The sequence below is a fragment of the Solanum verrucosum genome, unplaced genomic scaffold, assembly GCF_900185275.1.
Source record: "Solanum verrucosum unplaced genomic scaffold, falcon-dt-bn FXZP01000143.1, whole genome shotgun sequence".
Classification (NCBI taxonomy): domain Eukaryota; kingdom Viridiplantae; phylum Streptophyta; class Magnoliopsida; order Solanales; family Solanaceae; genus Solanum; species Solanum verrucosum.
In genome coordinates this window covers 773,729-794,311 of record NW_026020238.1, presented here as the reverse complement: position 1 = coordinate 794,311, position 20,583 = coordinate 773,729, and positions in this window count along the sequence as shown.

Sequence of the window (20,583 nt, the reverse complement as noted above, 5' to 3'; positions counted from 1 at the left end):
TATGGATTTTGTGGGTTTGTTAGTATAGATATTGTATTCCTTAATTTTTTATTTTTTGTATTTGTGGACATTCTGTAGTTTTGATAATATATCCACATATTTGGACTCATCATATCTATGCATCATTTTCTAGTTGTAGACATTGTAAGAGTGTTGTTGGTATCCAATCAATTAAAGATACATATTTACTTGATATAGTTGTATTCATTTTTTAAGAAATAGTGATGCTATTTTAGATTGTTTTCATGTTTTATTATTTTATGGTTTTGTATTCATTATGTTATATATGTTGTATGTATTTTGTGTGCAGTATAGTTTGTTTTGTGATAAAACATGTTTTGGTCATTATATGAGTAGCAAGTGTTCGTTAACTGTTGAATCATTAATTTGTTTGAAGGTTTGGACATGAAAGTTTTTTAAATTTCCCGGGTAATTATAATTTTTTTGGATGACGAGACAGAGTTTTACTAATGCACAAGTGAATACAGATTCAGATTTGGGTTTGGTGAACAAAAAATCAGAAAAAGGAACATAGCAGACGAAGAAGAAGGTTGCAAAAATTGTATTCATATTAATTTTTGTTTGTCAACTGAATTTCTTTTACTCAACATTTGTATTTTTATTAAGAATAGTGTATTTCTTTTTTAGTTTGTAGTCATTTCAATAGGTATGCCAAATGGATTTGTATTTCTTAAGCATTGATGTATCCTATTTTTTCACAGTCAATTTGTGTCTTTTTTAGAATATTGTAGTCTTCCTCAAAAGATTGTATTATTTCCACTATGTATGCTATTTTCTTCCAGAATCTTGTATCCCTTCTTAAATCGTATTCATATGTAATGATTAGATTATATTGGGATACAATCAATAATATTTTTATAATACAAATAAAAGAAAAATATATTTGACAGCCATGTAATACAATTTTGATCACTGGATACTACTAGTATACGTGCCCGCGCGTTGCGCGGATTTTAAAATTAAAAAAAAAACTAATAAAATCTACTATTCACTTTCTACTGTATATTTTAAAAAATAATTATACAAATCAATTAACTTATTTATTTGTGCATATTACATTATCATTTTTATTAATACACAATTTAATATTATGTTTATAGTTATAATTAGCTACATTTATTGTTTTTAAATATATTTTGTTGAAATTTTAATAAAGATAATATTACTTTCTTTTTGTTTATTTTAGTTTGATGAAAAAAACAAAAACTTTATGCGTTTTAGATGTTTGGTCTACTATTTTTTATTATGTTTAATTGAAATAATATTATATTCTTGTTAGTAACTTTTTAAATCTAATTTTCACATGAAATGATTAAATATTTAATTGTAGGCATGATATTCAAAATTTTAAATTGTGTCTTTCTATTTTTTTAGAACTCGTATATTGATTACATGATTTTTTAAAAAAATCATCTAATTATAGTAATATTTTATTACTAAATAATTTTTAATTTCCAAATCAATTTCGAAAAACGCATTGCATCGAAAATGAATATAAAAAGATTAATCCTATAAGATTTAGTTGTTATTGCAAGAAAAAGTCATTAAAAAGAGTTGCAAAATCAGCGAGGAAAATAAATTATTGTATATGTATTTTTCACAATTTGCATTCAAATATAATTTGTAGTTACATTGACAGTTATATTTTTCAAATTTATTAATTTTATTGTCTAACAGATATTTTAACAATTGACATATTTTCATTAATAAAGTATAAAATAACATGAATTTTTTTAATATACTTTAAATAAAAATTATATAGTAAAATAATATTCATCAGTGTTTGTTCTTTCATATTCTATGAATTTTCAATCAAGAAAATCATAAATTAAAATTGAAATACATAACTAAAGAAAAATAATAAATTTCATTATCCCATGACCAACAAAAACATTCATCGTGTTTCTCTCCACACAATCCATATTATTTGTCTCATCCCATGAACAACAAAAACATTCATCGTGTTTCTCTCTACACAATCCAACTATTTTACAATAAATCTCCTACACTAATGAAGGAGTAACATATCTTATTTTGATATTAAAAAAATAAAATGTCATAAATCATGCTTTAAAAGAATTAAAAACATAACTATAACATAAATAAAAAATTAAATAAGGCCAAACAGGATTTAAAAAATAAATAAATATGTATTGCTAAATTTAATAGTAACTATTGAAAAAAAAAAAAAAAGATAAATACGAATGGAATACTCCATCATGCATGGAGCATTGTATTGATTAAATGTGTTTGTCCGCATGAATAAATAGTAATTAGTTAGTAAACATAAAATTTACTAAATTCTTAAAGTATGACATAAAATTATGATTAATAAATGAAAGAAATAGTACCCCTCCTTCAAAATACTTGTCATATTTTATTTTTTTAAAGACAATTCAATTAATATTCAAAGCTAATTCAATTAGATTAAATCAATATTTTTTAAATTAATTTTTTAAATACATGAAAATTATAGAGAAAATAATATACATTATAATTCTTTTCAAACAAACAAACGCAGGTCTCTCTTATTAATAGTAGAGTAGAATTGCATAGTTTACATAAAGTTCATTAAAATATGTGAGATAATAAATAAATCAATTTATAAGCAGAAATGAATTTTGAAAAGTTAATTGTCCAATTAATGACTTCTTTTTTTGTATAATAGTAAAAAAAAAAAAGTTTATTACTTCAATACCAGATAGAAAAAACTCAAAGTACAGAAGCATAAAATACCTAATATATCCTGTGATGAATATAAATACCTAATATATTTTGTGATGACTATAAAAATTTGGTGCTTTATCTTGTAGATACGTATATAGTAGTAAAAGTAAAGTAATAGCAATTATGTATTAACAATAAAACTAACAAAAGACAAAAGATTCAACATAATCATCCAATATAAATTAGACTATCTTTGACAATTTAATTAGCATCCTACAATTGCATGCAGTTAAGGGAAACAATAATACTGTTTTGAAGAAATAACTAAACATGTCATTGATATGCATTTTTTAAGTCTGAAAATGGTCAAATATCATCGGAGAATAAGAGAAAACCCAATAAACATGAAATTCAATGTCTTTAATCTCATTTATGCAGAAATTTATATAAACCACAGATGAAATCATTAACCACATCATTCTTCTTAATCCTTTCTCTAACTTCTTCCGTGCATCGAGACTGTTGACGTCCTCCCATGGATTCTCTTTCTTAAAATCTTGTTATGAACTTGGTTGTTAACTTCAACACCAATAACGTGTTTGGTAACATTTCAAACACGATCGGTACATTCATGGTAGAACTTGTGAGTCATTATATAAATTATTTTGTGAAATATTTCTCTAATGAAATTTTCCATTTCAGAGAAAACTAAGAAGTGGGCAAGAAAAATGGGAAGTTAGATAAATGTGGATTTTGTTAGCTTTTATATGTTTTAGTTTTTAAAAAACTGTCACGTTAATTTTTGAAACCGTTTTAAATTTCTAGCTTTTTTTTTTAAATTATGATTGTATTATTATTTAATATTATTACTATTATTATTATTATTATTATTATTATTATTATTATTATTATTATTTTTATTATTATTATTATTATTATTTATTTTTATTATTATTTATAATTATTATTATTACTATTATTATTATTACTATTATTATTATTACTATTATTATTATTATCCAAATTATTATTATTATTATTTTTATTATTATTATTATTATTATTATTATTATTATTATTATTATTATTATTATTATTATTATTATTACTATTATTATTATTATTACTATTATTATTATTATTACTATTATTATTATTATCCAAATTATTATTATTATTTTTATTATTATTATTATTATTATTATTATTACTATTATTATTATTATTATTATTATTATTACTATTATTATTATTATTATTATTATTACTATTATTATTATTATTACTATTATTATTATTATTACTATTATTATTATTATTATTATTATTACTATTATTATTATTATTACTATTATTATTATTATTACTATTATTATTATTATTATTACTATTATTATTATTATTACTATTATTATTATTATTATTATTACTATTATTATTATTATTATTATTATTATTACTATTATTATTACTATTATTATTACTATTATTATTATTATTATTATTATTATTACTATTATTATTACTATTATTATTATTATTATTATTATTATTATTATTATTATTATTATTATTATTATTATTATTATTATTACTATTATTATTATTATTATTATTATTATTACTATTATTATTATTATTACTATTATTATTATTATTACTATTATTATTACTATTATTGTTACTATTATTATTACTATTATTATTATTATTATTATTATTACTATTATTATTACTATTATTATTATTATTATTATTATTATTATTATTATTATTATTATTATTATTACTATTATTAGTATTATTATTATTATTATTACTATTATTATTATTATTACTATTATTACTATTATTACTATTATTATTATTATTATTATTATTATTATTATTATTACTATTACTATTATTATTATTATTACTATTATTATTACTATTATTATTATTATTACTATTATTATTATTATTACTATTATTATTATTATTATTATTATTATTATTATTATTATTATTATTATTATTACTATTACTATTATTATTATTATTACTATTATTATTACTATTATTATTATTATTACTATTATTATTATTATTACTATTATTATTATTATTATTATTATTATTATTATTATTATTATTATTATTATTATTATTATTATTATTGAACAATTTACACATTTATTTTTAAATTATATTTCAAAATTGGAAATTTTTAAAATTCAAATAGAAAAAACAATTTTCGTGGAAACCAACCAATATGCAATTCAAATTCATTCTTATCCAAATTATAATTTACCTTTTATTTTTAAGTTGTATCTTAAAGTAGGAAATTTCAAAATTTAAATTTAAAACAATTTTCGTGGAAACTTTAAATAGAATTAAAAATTAAAAACATGTACCCATGAATTCAATTCAAAATAGTAAGGAAGTTTCGGTTAATTTAAAAGAATTTTAAATTAGAATTTTAAAATAGTAAGGAAGTTTCAATTCGGTTGAATAGATAGTTTTTATTTTTTAAATGTTTTTCAAAAATAGATAATTGAGTTGCTTAAAATTTAAAACTTAAAATAAATTGCTTATTAGTTAATCAAATCCTATTCTTTAGCAACGTGAAAATGTGGAGGGAATTTGCTGACATGTTTTTTTTTTTTTTTTTTTTTAGAAAAAGTCATATTTCTTTTTTGAACTTAATTTTTAAATACTTAAATTTCAAGATTAATTGTGGTGCTGACACATATGCTGTTTTTCTTCTCCTTTTATATATAGATAGATTTTTAGTTTTCACTATGAAAGTAAAATACATACATAACTCAATCATGAATACTTTTTGTTATATGAATATAAATTTGTATTTGTTGATGATTTTGTATTCAATTTTTGTGGAATACAATATAGTTACGTGGATAACTATTCTGTCTGGAGCGATGATAGCCTTAAGATCATCCTATCCAATGCTTGGTGGTAGCTTAATCTGGAACAACAAGGCCACACCAAACACAAGTGGGGAAAAAAAGTAAACTCAAATGTCGAAAAGAAAAATTAGAAATAAAAAAACTACATGAAAAAACCGGTTGGATGTTTAAGAAAACAAAAATTGGAGCACCAAATAATATTAGATCCCATCCGTAGCAAAACGGGGATGAACAATGCACCAAGCAACAAATTCAGCAGAATACTTGAACTTCCAGCCCATCGTCGATTTGTATGTCTATCTGTTTGTATGGATCTCCTTTTTTCTAGCAAAAACTTTGATCAATTGTCTTGTCTTCTACGGAGAAGGAGGATCATCAATGAAGAACTGAAAGTCGTTAATGGGGGATGAGGAAGACGAGAGAATTTGTCACCTATTTTAGTCTCTTAATCTGCATCGATCTCTTTTTATTCGGCAAAAATCTTGTCTTGCCTTCTACGAAGAAGGAGGATCATCAATGGAGAATTGAAAGCCGTTAATGGATAATGAGGAAGACGAGAGAATTTGTACCTATTTTAGTCTCCTAATCTGTAAAGTAAGTAATAATATATTTTCAGCACTATTTACTTAATTTGAAAGATTATCTCTCATGATTTTCTCTAATTTGTTATTTGCTTAGTTGTATTTTATTAAGTTAAATCAAAGGAAAAAAAATACACAATATAACAAACTAAAATATTGATATTTTTAATAATATTGAAAGTGTGGCTAAGGGGTTCTATTAAATGCTAAAATATTGATATTTTGAAAATTTTCCCATATTAAAATGGGCTGAAATAGACCTGGGGTTGAGTCTTGACCCGCCCAAGTTTACTTTGGGCTCAAATGGGCTAAAAAATGGGTTGGATTTTGACCGTCCAATTTGACCCGCTTAATCTCAATAATTTTAACATAGTGATATTTAACTTTTATATTCACAATTTGAATTTCAACTCAAGAATTTCTTTTAAAAAAAAGTAACAAATGGATAGATAAATCATAAAAGATATTAAATAGATAATAATTCATACCTTCAATATATGAACATATCTTAATAAAGAGTTTCAAAACGGGAAAATTGTATGAAATAGCAAACTATTAATTCAAATTAAATGATATAGCCATAGTTTATTTTAATTGTAATTCGCAGCAAACATCCTCTTTTTTTTGTCATCTGATTCGATATACAATTAGCCATTTTCGGTGTACAATTAGTCATTTTATACATTTCGATATAAAATGTATAAAATGTGTTTGTATAAAGCGAGAGAAAAATGTATATACAAATACAAATACATATATTTTTGTCCTATACACTTAAAATTATACAAATACATATCTTATTATACAAATTACAATGTATAAATGAATTTATACAAAACTAACAATTTGTATAAAATTGGATGTTTGTAGCGAATTATACAAATCAAAAGCTCCATAGCAAACATAAAATTTGCTATGGAGCGCAATTATGTAAACTATAGTTATAACATACAAAGATGATTTTTATGTTTGCTATATGTGAAAGTTGCTCTTTTAAAACGGGTTGAAATTGAAGATTGAATTGGGCTCAATTGAGGATTCTCTTAAAATGGGTTAGACTTGAATGAGTTGAGATTGAACTCAATTCAAATTATCTTGAGCCCAACCCTTAAAATTCTGGGCGGGTTACTTATGTTTGGGTTCATTTTTGACACCCCTAATTATACCCATAGGTATACCGTGATATAAAATGTTAAATTTATATTAATAAAACATGTTTTAACCTAAAGTAACTTATGTTTCATTTCCTAAATCAGAAATAGAATTTTTAACTTTCCAATAAAACAAAACTATAAATTTGCCTCAAAATCTACTAAAATGAACTAGCTTGCCGAATTATTTTGTTTCCTAATTATTTTGTTACAATTTTGTTTTCTAATTATTTTGTTACTATTTTGTTTCCTAATTATTTTGTTACTATTTTGGAAACCTTAGATTCCTATCTCTACACGAATTAGTCTTTCCTCAAAGTCTATATAAAACTTCCTATTGCTCCAACAATTCAGAAGTTTTGACCAAATTAAGCTATTTTAAAAATCAATTCACCAAATTAATACACTTTTTAATTTTTTTACAAAAGTAATATAAACGTACTCCATTGTAACGTTTTAGATTATTTTTATTTTAAAAATTCAACGGACAAAAACTGACGGAGCTGACGACGTTAAATGAATAAACGTTACTGTGAGTAACGTTTTAGATGTAAAACGTTACTCACAATAACGTTTATTGAGAATCCAATCACGTCAACCCTGCAAATGCAGAATCAAATCCTTCAAATTTAAAATGTTACTTATAGTAACATTTACTAAGAATCCAATCACGGGTCTTCGACTCCTGCAAATTTAGCTATAAAACGTTATTCATATTATGTTAAATTCTTACTATAGCTTTAAAATTATTTTACTAGAACTTAACATAATATGATAAACTTGACTTATTTAATTCATACCTGATGAAGTTTTGTGAATATTATTTTAACAATGGGCAACACAAGTAAAAGTTTTGTTGAATATTGTTGAAATATGCAAAACATTTCTTATAGCAACATTTATTTTATAATCACATATGGTCAGTTTAAAAAATGGAGGAATATGACTTTAACAGAGTATTGTAACTGACAGTCACGTTTTTGAGGTAAAACGTTATTATGAGTAACATTTTATAGCTAAATTTGCAGGAGTCGAAGATCTGTGGTTGGATTCTTAGTAAACGTTACTATGAGTAACATTTTAAAGTTGCAGGATTTGATTCTGCATTTGCAGGGTTGACGTGATTAGATTCTCAATAAACGTTATTGTGAGTAACGTTTTACACCTAAACGTTACTCACAGTAACGTGTATTCATTTAACGTCGTCAGCTCCGCCAGTTTTTGTCCGTTGAATTTTTAAAATAAAATTAACCTAAAACGTTACCATGAAATACGTTTATACTACTTTTATAAAAAAATTAAAAAGCGTATTAGTTTGGTGAATTGGTTTTTAAAATAGCTTATTTTGGTCAAAAGGTCTAAATCATCACCAATAATCTTCTTCTATTCACTTAGCTCAACAAAAATTGAAGATGGAGATTCCACAAACCTTCAATGAGTTCAAAGTTTGGACAGATGATTGTATCGTTCCAAAGGACATCAACTTGAAGACCATCATCAACAACCCTTCTACTAGTCCATTATTCTTGATCGAAATTCGTGTTCAAGAATTTGTTCAATATCTGTCAAAGAATGGGGATTCCATCGAGGAGGAACCTCGAGGTCCATTTATGGTGGAATCTTTCTATTTGCCGAGTAATGCTATGATTGGTGCTCCCGATGATAGTCTTTGTGAAATACTATGCTCTATAAGTTTGCCTTTGCATAGAATGACACCCATCATCACAGAAATCTCTTCCTTTGGTCGGAGTATGATGTCTCTACCAGCCAATTCAGGCCGCCCTGTGCTTCCTATTGTTCTCCTCATTGCAGTTAACATTTGGGATCCCACTCCCAGAGGCGCAGCAGAGAGAATTAAAGATGAACGTGTTTGTCTTATGCCGTTTTGGGTATAAGGTATAAGGTTGATGTATAGAATTTTATTTACAAAGAAAGCTACAGATGTAATCTTGATTAGTTTTTAGTTTCAACTAATATTGATTTGTGGACTGCAAGCCAAGTAATAATGAATTTCCAATACTAACATATGTTGCCGCATGTAATTAATGGAGTTAGAGTACTTGTTATAGTAGATATTTCAATTTTGCACTTGCAATTTCCAGTTCAATTTTATACTACTTTGTTTCTATCATAAGTTTGTGTGTCAAAGATTCAAATATGTCACGAAAGTATATATATATATATATAGTCAGTTAGATATTTGTATTTCAATTAAATTATTATATATGTCACAAAAATATCATCAAGTTAACAAGATCTTCGAACTTCAAAATATCTTATTTTTAAATGTTTGATTACTTTTTTTAAAACAAAAAAAAAACTCATAGAAAATAGGAAAATATGTGAATCATTTAAAAATATCATTTGCAAAATAAATTTTATATTAAATAACATAGAATAAACGTGCAACACACGAGAAGCTTTAAAGTGCAACGTTGGATTACCATTTTGTCTCTACACTAAATTAAAATTTAATTAACTATCTAAAGAAATAGTAAAATTAATCAGAAGTCCTATTTATTTAAGTAAATGCAGAATTAAGAAGAAATTCTGCAATTGTACTTTAATTCTTTAGTTATGGCATTATACATTCTCTTAGTTATTACTAATTATTGCAGATGTTATTCACACTAATCTTTCATCTTTTCTTATATTAGCTTTTTAACTAATAACTTTTTACATTCTTATACTACTCATATATAACTGATAACACAAGATTGTTATTGCCTATTGGACGAATCATGCCTAGTTGAATCGATTGAAAATCTTTAACAATGATATGAACAATATTTTTGTTTGTTGGATGTAAGGTAAATATGTGATTATATATATGATTTCACATATTGAATATATTTTTTATGTTTAATTCTTAGTTTATATATCGGGAAAAAAATGGAAAGTCAAATAACTATATTTGATTTATGTACACATTCGATGCAAAAGTCAAATATGAGAACCAAACATCATCTATTATGTACCTTATAATATAAAAATTAATGTACAAAAAAATAGTTCCAAAAGATAAAATATAGTTGTTTTCTTCACATTTTCATATGATATCTAAAAAATTAATTCAAATACTTTAGCATTTAAAATATTTATACTTTTAAGCGTGGAATACACATGCAACACACATGTTCGAGAACTAGTTGAACTATATGAACTAAAAAATTGATGATGCCATTTATTTATCTTCTGAATGTGCATTATAATATTAGTAACTCTACTCTTACATAATTTTAAAGAATCTTGACAATTTTCTTAATAACATGTGTTTGAATGAATACTATTTTTAAAAAAATACAAAATAAAGTAAAACATTACAAAATAAAAGTATAAAAAGCACAAGAAATTTTAAGAATGCAAGATGGAGCATGGTAAAAGTAGGAAGAAATGCTTAATGTGGTATGATAAGGTATGTTTAATTTAGCGGGTTAAGGTAAATATTTTTCTTCCCCACCTCGCTCCCTTTTTCATCCTTTAATTTTTACGTGTTTTAGGAATTAACTTATATAATACAGTCAATCCACTAAAATTCTTTTTATAAATGTATCTTTGTTTTCGGTATCTTTAATAGTTTGGTGTTTAATTTTAGCAATAAATGAAATACCTATGGTTTCTTGTACAAAGATCATGCCGAGGGTCTACGACATTCACCGCACACTTGCATTACCACCTGAACTTCTTCTTGATACTTTGAACCCCTTGAGCAAAAATCATGGCTTCGTCACTGACAAGAAGGAGTGTTGAAATCTGCATAATGGGCTGCTAATTGATGTTGAGTTGGCAAGATGACATGCGAGCTGATGCATTTTATTTTCTAAAAGATATATATTTTTGATTTTGTTTCGAAGTCTTTAGGCATGTAACTGTTGGAAGGCTTAATTCTTAGAAAGTTTCTGTTTTTGAGTTACTACATTATTTTACTACAAATCTGTTAGGATTTTCTTGTATTTAAACATCTCTTCTTTCAACTGAATAAAATAACTCTCATTTTTTTTTTGCTAGAAAGACATAAATATTTTGAAAATAGTTTTCTCTATTCCTCCATGCTACAGTAGAAAGCAAATATTTATAACTATACAATTGGTTCTATTCTAGAAAGGATTAGATATGCTTATAATTGTATATTCTGTAAATCAATCTTATTCTAAGAAAGAATATTTTATGATTACTATACAATTATAGCTTTTCCTAACAACTCCCCTCAAATTAATATTGGCGATCACAAAGTAATAATTTGGAGATAAGATATTGATGTTGTGCTCGTGTCATCACGTTTGTAAACAAATCAGCAAGTTGATTATGAGAAGGAATGTGTTGTAGAGTGATGAGACGATCGATAACCAATTCTCGAATGTAATGGCAGTCCACCTCTATATGCTTTGTGTTTTTGTGTTGCATCGTGTTTGTGGCTATTTTAATCGAACTAGTGTTATCAACATGTAGCACTGTAAGAGATGTAATAGAAACACTGAGCTCAGATAATAGCCGTCGTAGCAAAACAATTTCCAAACTTGTTGTCGACATAGCCAATACTCAGCCTTTATAGATGATTTAGACATACATGATTGTTTCTTACATTTTCAAGATATCAAGGATGTGCCAAGAAACATGCACCAACCAGTAACAGAGCGACGAAATGGGAAAGAACACCTTGACTCATAGAATCACGAACATATCGAATGACACAAAGTAATGCAGTGTGATGTATACGGTACGGATTAGCCACAAACTGACTTAGAACTTGTATTGCATATGAGGTGGATGGCCTTGTCATAGTGAGATAAGCTAATGATCCCACCAACTGCCGATACAATGTTGGATTATTGAATGGTTCTCCATCAACCTCCTTGTACTTCGTATGAATATCCATTGGGGTGTAAACAACCTTGACGATACAAGCATATATTTTGTTGTGTAAGCATGATCTCAGTAGGCAAGTATAGAACCTCAAGTCCAAGAAAGTAAGTCAATCGTCCCAAGTCCTTCATCTTAAATGAAGTATGCAAGATTTTTTTCAACTTAGTAATATTCTCTGGATCATTTCATGTGATAATGATATCATCAACATAGATGATAAGTATTGTGATACCAACCAGAGAAGTATGAAGAAACAAAAAATGATCTGAAGAACTTTGAGAGAAGCCCGCAATTTGAATCGTGGATCAAAATTTGTCAAATCAAGCTCGGGAAGCCTGTTTTAAGCCATAAAGAGATTTTCGAAGAGGACAAACTGCATTTGGTCATGGCAGAACACATCCAGGTGGTGGTTTCATAAACACCACTTCTTCTAGGTCATCGTGGATAAATGTGTTTTTCATATCCATCTTATGTAAGTCCAGCCTTTTATTGAAGCCACAACCAATAATGTCTGTACCGTTGTCATCTTAGGAACATGTGCAAAAGTCTCCTCATAATGCACCCCATACTCTTGTTTGTACCCTTTAGCAACTAATCGAGCTTCGTAGTGATCAATTGTACCATCTGCCTTAAGTTTAATGAAATACACCCACTTACTTTCAATGAGAGCTCCAGCTATTGATTAATCAACAAATTCCCAAGTAAAATTTTAATTCAATGCATGAAACTCTTCCGTCATTACCTCTTTCCAACAAGTTTGTGTAGAAGCCTGAGAGTAAGATGTAGGTACATCAATAGAATGTAGTGTGGTATGCATGGCATAACACTTACTTAATTTAAATGTAGTGTGGTATGCATGGCATAACACTTTGTAACGACCCTAAAAATGAAATAGGAAGAACTAGAGCCTCACATGTGTATTGAAGTTGGTAACTTGATTAAATAATGTAAATCGGCATTTTGAGTTTAGTTGAAAGAGATTCGGAGTCCGTAGATGCTTCCAGTTTTTGACATTTTAATTTTTAGTTGGGGCTTTGGGAATTAATTAGTTAGTAGATTAAGGGCTTAGGGGGTCGGTTAGGAGTTAATTAAATGACTTATATAAGGTTTTACGTCTTTTAACAAGTCATTTACTCTCTTTTCTCAAAATCAAAATCCCAAAGTCTTCCCTCTCTCTATATTTCTCTCTAACTCAAAGAAGAAGATAAAGGGGGAGCAACGGTGGAGGATTTCATGGTGTTTCTTCTTCAATTTTCGTGGGATTCATGAAGGTTAAGGTATGGGGATCATTTATCCTTGATTCCTTTTCCATTCAAGGAGCCAAATCAAAGTGTTTTAAAAGCTCTTCAAAAACTCAATAAAGTCCTAATTTCGGTTCTAGCATGGGTTCTTGCATTAAATGATTTTTCATGATGATTTATGTTATTATTGATGTTTATTTATGGTTTTAAGAAAGAAAAGTCCATGAACCCATGTCTTTCCAAGGTTCCTAATTTGGCTTATGAAGTGGGTTGAATGTTTACGATTGAATGATGATGGAAAAATGCTTAGGTTGAGTTGAGTAGTTGATTTCTATTATTATCTATGTTATCTATTGAGAATTGTTGAAGAATTGAGGAATGGTGATTGTGCCTTTGGAAAAGGGTAAGTTGACCAAACTTCATTGTTAATGTAGAATTGATATAGAATTGTGATAGATTGATGTGTGATCCACTTATGGTGGAGGTGTTTACTTATTGAATGTATTATGATTATGGCCTTGAAGGCATTATATGAGGAATTGAAGTGTTGACATGATATCATATATGTGAATGTGATGTAAAGGATTTGAATGAGAATCTAATGAAGTAAAGGTAATCATGTTGTGAATATAAATGTGTTCATGGGATCCCAAGGTGAGCTTGAATAAAGTATTATTGTATTGTGATTAAAAGTATGTTCTCTCTTAACACTTATGAATGAAGATGATGGAATGTGAAGTGCCTTATATTGTTAAATGTCATCTCATGACTTGGTAGACTTAGGTGCTCTTCTTGATAAATGAAAAGCTATGTTGAATATAAATCGATAGGCTATGGCATTCCTTTCATATGTAAGTGATGAACTCTGTTTCTGAGCTGGGTAGTGTTTGGTAATTTACGCATATCTTGTTCTCTAGAATTTCGTTTACAATGAATAAATATGATTTGGAAATCTAACTCGTATACCTACAACTCTTATGTTTATGTAAAACTCTAATTTAACTGTTATGGACACGAAATATGGGACGCAACAAAGGGCAAGTTCTGCCCATATTTCGGAAATTGAAATCCTGTATGATCAGCTGTAGTGTTTTGAATATATCTTTTTGTACAAAATATATTTCGCGGTGATTCTTGTTTATTTGCAACCTTTAGAGATGTACCTACATCTTTCATGTAAGTTATAAAGTTTAGTTTTGCCTTTTCCCTTTTCAAATCTAACTTGCGACTTGAGGTACCAGGCTGGACAGATTCACTGTTTTGGTAGCATAGTTATATTTGTACATGCTAGGCTTACTTGTGATTATGATCCTATTTTACGTCAACATTACTGAGCTAATAGAAGTTAAAGAAGTTATTTAATTGTATTTTTAAGGTTGTCTATACTCGTGAACAAGTTAAGGACCTTGAAACGTTGGTTGGTCTATTGTCTGAACTCGCAAAGTTGGGTTGGACTGGTTCTTTGCTAAAGCACTGAGTTTGTGTATAAACTTGTATTTGTACTCTTTTAACTGCTGGTATATCTGAAGGTTGATCTTGGTACCTTGGCTACCTCTTGTCACTTTGCATTGTCATGTTGGTATCCTTTAAGGCGTTAAAGACGCTCATGTAACTTGCCCACTTGTACGGACTTTTTGATCACCTTGCACTCTTGTTGGGACCTTGTCCTTCTTGTGGTTGTAACTTTGTCACTCTTGGCATGCCTCTTGATTCGGATCACTTGCCATCCTGACTCTAGATTTTTAGTCCGTCTTATGAATGGAAGTTGTCCATTTTAAGTACGAATTAGAAAGCCATTTTTAATATGGTTCTTGGTTCTCTTGATTATTGGGCTTTGACCCTTCTTGATACCGGGCGTCGAGCTTTCTTGATACTTGCTTGTGCTTGGTGTGACGACATGATGTATATATTGGGCGAACCTTGCTATTGAATCTCTTGGAAATTTGTGCTATGAGCATTCTTGACACTTGGATCTTTAAATGTAGAACTTGATAGCCTTAGTGTGAGCTCTAGTTAGTTGATAGGTTCTACAATGTGTAGATAGTACTATGGGATGCTATCTACACATGGCACGAGTAGGCTTTGAAGATGTCAAAATGAGTTCCCTAAGTCTATATGACTATAGTGTGAAGTCCCCTAAATGCATGAATGTGTCCTAAATGGCTTTAAAGAAGAATGTTGACTTATTGTCTAAATGATTTGTTGAATGAATAGCTTATGTTAATGAAGTGAGTTACTTAGTATGCTACCTTGAAGAATGATGATTCTTGTCTATAGTAGCCTTGAGGAACACTAGGTGTGTATGAAGATGTTGTATGGGCGGCCACTTCATGTCTCACTCAAGTGTGTCTTAGGGTAACTTTAGATAAGGGTTCTTGGATGATAAAATGAGTTACGTGGTGAAAATGTTGAGTATGTCTATAATGTGGTTAATGTCTTATATGTTGGTTATGTTCTATAATATGTCTAATATGTCAATATTCATGAAGTTTTACTAAAATGGCATAGGGCATGACTTTCAACCAAATGTCCTTTTTAGATTGTTTTTGCATGGTTTCCATACTTAGTACATAATTGTACTAACCCCTTTCTTTCCCTTTTGACTAAAGTGTAGGGATTTGGAGATGTTGATATTCCATGGTTGATGGATAGGTTTCTAAGATGTTTGAAGATGATGACTTGGTGAGTCCTCATATATTCGAGGACAATAACCAACATGTTCCTTTATGTCTTTTAGTTTTGTTATATTTTTGAGTGGGCTTAGTCCCATTGTTGTATTCAAGTATAAGATGGTTTTGAGACATCTTGAATAAAGTCTACAAAGTCTTCCGCTTGCTTTTTATTTAAAAGGTGGTCTTTTGATTGTAAAGGAAGCTTTAAATTTCTCCTCTATATTTTTTTTGTATCGTATTTTAATGAATGATCCATGAAGCTTGTATTTGACCTCTTCGAGGTCGAATACGCCTGTTACGACTAGAGGGTGCTCTCGGGTCGTGACAAACTTGGTAGCAGAGCATAAGGTTTTGGGAATGGTCTTAGGTTTTCTCAAACCACATCTAGTAGAGTCTTGTTCATAATGTGAAGCGCGCCACATTATGAATAGGAGGCTATTGGGTGCTAAGAATGTTTCACTTCTTGATTCTTCAAGCAGTGCCACAGAGTTTCGCTCTATAATGTCTTTCCCTTGTTCCTTATGTGATGGTCCTTATAGTGTGATTTCCCTTGAGAGGTTTGTGTTGCAAGGGTTGAGGGAGAGAAAAGGTTGGTTGTGATGCCAACTATGACTTAGTGACTTGATAGATGTGAGGTGGAAGATTGTGATGTTGACATGAGATTGAATGAGATGCCTTATGATTATGAGTTGTTGGTAGAATCCGGCATAGTTATGATGAGTTTGGAGGAGTATTGAAAGAGTTAGTGAAATGTGGTGTTTTAGAAATGCTTAGGTGTGATGGGTGTGAAGGTTCAGTGAGATTTTGCTCCAACCTTAGAATTGAAAAAAGAAAAAGAAAAAGTGAAGCTTAGAAGAGCTAGTATGAGTATTCTCACAAGTGGGGGATAATGTGACTAGATGGTAAGGCCCTTGAGTGTCTTTGATGTTCATGAGTTAGGCTTGATTGATGTTTTATTTTAAGAGGTGTAGTGAGTTGAGGAGTTTAGATCCGATGTGGTAGACTCATATGAGACCTTTGAGTGGTGTTGGTAAGGTTGAGATGAGAAAGAGTTGCTTAATGAGGACCTTCCTAGTTTAAAAGCTTCGGTATGTTGATGGTTTCTTGAAGGTTGGGAATGTCTTGATTGAGGTTCCTGGGTTATGTCATGTTGACCTTAGTTGGGTTTTTCGTTAAGTGGGGAATGGTATGTTGAGTAGTAAAGTTGTTGGGAGGTGTTGATATCTTTACCTCCTTCTTTATGTGCTTATTCAAGCCTAAAACTAAGAGTTCCTAGTAGCTTGTTTTATATTTTGGAGTCTTGTGTGAAAAATGAGTTTCCATATGTTCTCCTTATGTTATGCATGTTCTAGTTGAATTCTTGTTAAGTGAGAAAATGAGTTTTCATGAATGGTGTTCCTCTTGTTGATGTGCATCTAGTATGAGTTGTGTATTTGCTTCATGAGGTGAAATCGTGAATATGCTTAAACGTTGCATGAGTTGACTTATTGAGCATGCTTAAATGTGTTCTTGAAAATGTTGCATAATGTGCTTTTATGAGGAAATTGCATATTGTGTCTATTGATCTTATGATGAAAATTATGTGAATTGGAGAACGAAGCTCCTCCAATGAAGTGAAGAATGTGATGGTTTGATGCATAAGGAGTTGGTAGATGTATTCCTACTTTCTTGAATTGCATGAAGTTGTTTTATCCTTGTTGATGTGGAGTTGATGTTCCTCCAAGATATGTGTTATGTTTATAATGTTGTATGTATGATTGTGGACTGCTAGTCTTGAGTCATTACCCCCTTATGTGTTTAAAGTATCATTCGAGGATGAATGTTCTCAAGTGGGGGATAATGTAACGACCCTAAAAATGAAATAGGAAGAACTAAAGTCTCACATGTGTATTGAAGTTGGTAACTTGATTAAATAATGTAAATCGGCTTTTTGAGTTTAGTTCAAAGAGATTTGGGGTCCATAGATGCTGCCTGTTTTTGACATTTTAATTTTTAGTTGGGGCTTTGGGAATTAATTAGTTAGTAGATTAAGGGCTTAGGGGGTCGGTTAGGAGTTAATTAAATGACTTATATAAGGTTTTAAGTCTTTTAACAAGTCATTTACTCTCTTTTCCCAAAATCAAAATCCCAAAGTCTTCCCTCTCTCTATATTTCTCTCAAGTTGAGTTCTAATGTTTGTAACCACTAAAAAGACTTCTAAACGAAAGAATTGTCAATGCATGCAATAACACTCTTCAAGAATTACTTAGTTACTATTCATACTTTGTTAATCGCTCATGGGTCCCACAACTCTAGTTGTGGATTTAGTTACCCATAGTAGCAAGAACACAATTCATAGTTGTAGAAGAAGAATTCATGAACATACGTAATGAGAAGAAGAAATCGAAAAACCCAACTTGAATTTCAAAGTTAAAATCTTCAAAACGAACTTAGGAAATCAAGAATTGCTAGAGTCGCCAGTTAATCTCCAAAACCAAAAACTAGAACTAAAATAATAGTGCCTACCTAGGTTTACATGCCCTATATATAGAAAAACATGTCCCAAATAAAATGGAAACTAAATAAGGAAATAAAGTTTCTAGATGTGGTTTCGATCTACGACACTGACCTATGGACCGTGGACTAACCTACGATTCGTAGGTCCCTTCGGTGGCATGGGACTTGGACAATTTTCCAAAACTCAAAATCTCCAACTCTTAGTAACAATCAACGGATCAGCAGGACGGACCGTGGTTCGATCCACGGTCTGTGGATCCTCCTCTGTAGCTCCATACTTAAACTTTCGAAATCAGGTACTGGAACCCCCTTCTCTAAATCATTTGATGGAACTGCAGGACGGACCGTAGGTCGACCTACGGTCCGTCGTTTGTAACCGTGGTTCCACACTTGGTCAAGAATTCCCTAATTTTCCTTCAAGCCTTGCCCGTCCATCTATGCCTACCACATACGGAACGTGACTGGACCTACGGTCCGTAGGTCACGTCCATAGATGCCCTTTTTTGCACAATTCTTCAGTTGTGTCTTTCCACTTCCACGTCCAAATTTATTTCCTGCAAACATGATAAAAACACATTAATACCAATATAAAATAGACACACACAACTCTTAAGTGAAATGTATTAATAATACCATAAACTCACGGTATATCAGGAAGTCATCTTCAAGTCTCGTGGTACACTATAGGACAACGTTATTGGCAGGAAAATTGCATTCCTCTTCCCCCGGACAACTACATAGTCAACCGATTTAAATACTGCCGCCTACTTCTTTCTTTGTGGTATCAAGGCATTATATGCACTGTAGAGCTCTTTAACCCAACTTGGAATATACGGGCCACGGGGTTTTTTGAAGAGCTGGAACTTATGAGACTTCACACAACTCATAATATAGGGGTACATATCAATTACCCATCAGTGGACAGACGTTTCTCCTCAATGATCGTCCTCATCCCCTCAGTCTTTAATGTGTTCATAGACTTGGGGGGAGGACCCTAAACCAGTGGTGCTAGGACTATAGCCTGTGTTGGAGCTGGAGGAGGAGGAGTTGAGGGCTGAGAATTCCTGATCCTAGACCGATCATTCATCATTTTTTATCGTAGCTCTGCCCTCTGGGCTGCTACAAGCTCATCATCATCAGAAGCTGCAATCTTGGGCTCCTGGTGCTCACCTTCACTTTCAGAAGTGGTGAGGTGAGTGGTGTAGATGTCTTCACTGTCGGAGTTTTCCTCCGGTGATGATTGTTCTTTTCCTTCCCACCAAATGTGGGAAGTTTGGTAGCTTTGTCCCTGGATGCAGTTGCATCCTCATTTAGTGATATGCCCTTAGCTTTCCTTCGGGGTGGCATGTTTCTACCTGCAATCTTAGGTCTAGCCATGTCTGCAAAACATTGAGAAAAAGTTAAAAACAATTCAATTAAAATCACAGAAGAACAGTTGCAGACAGACTCGCTGAACCAGTCGGCTAGTCACCGAATCACTTTGGCGAGCTAGGTCGGGCTCGCCGAAAGGATTGGCTCTAAAATTTTGGCAAGACGACGATGGGAAGGCCTTTCGGTGAATCGCCAACAACAATTGGCGAGGAAAGCGTAGCCCACCGAAAGTTACAGTGCAATTTAAGCTACAGGGGTGTAGACAAAAGGAGAACAAGAGGACTTTCAGCGAGTCACTGACGTCCTGTGGCGACCTCAAGATTATCGCCGAAAGTTACAGAGTCAAACATTAAGTATATCAAAGTATATCATGAAATTAAAGGTGAGGTGGGGATCTTCGGCGAACCGCCGAGTGGTTCGGCGAGCTCGACCCAGCTTGCCAAACGACCTAATGTACCTACTTTCAACCCAACTTCTCGAATTCAACTCCGCAACCCCCGAAAACAAAATCAAAGCATGCACTACTCAAATTAAAACAAGACCCATAACACCTATTACCCCAGGATACTCAGACTTCTCCCAGTTTTGCCAAATTTGGCCAATTGACGACT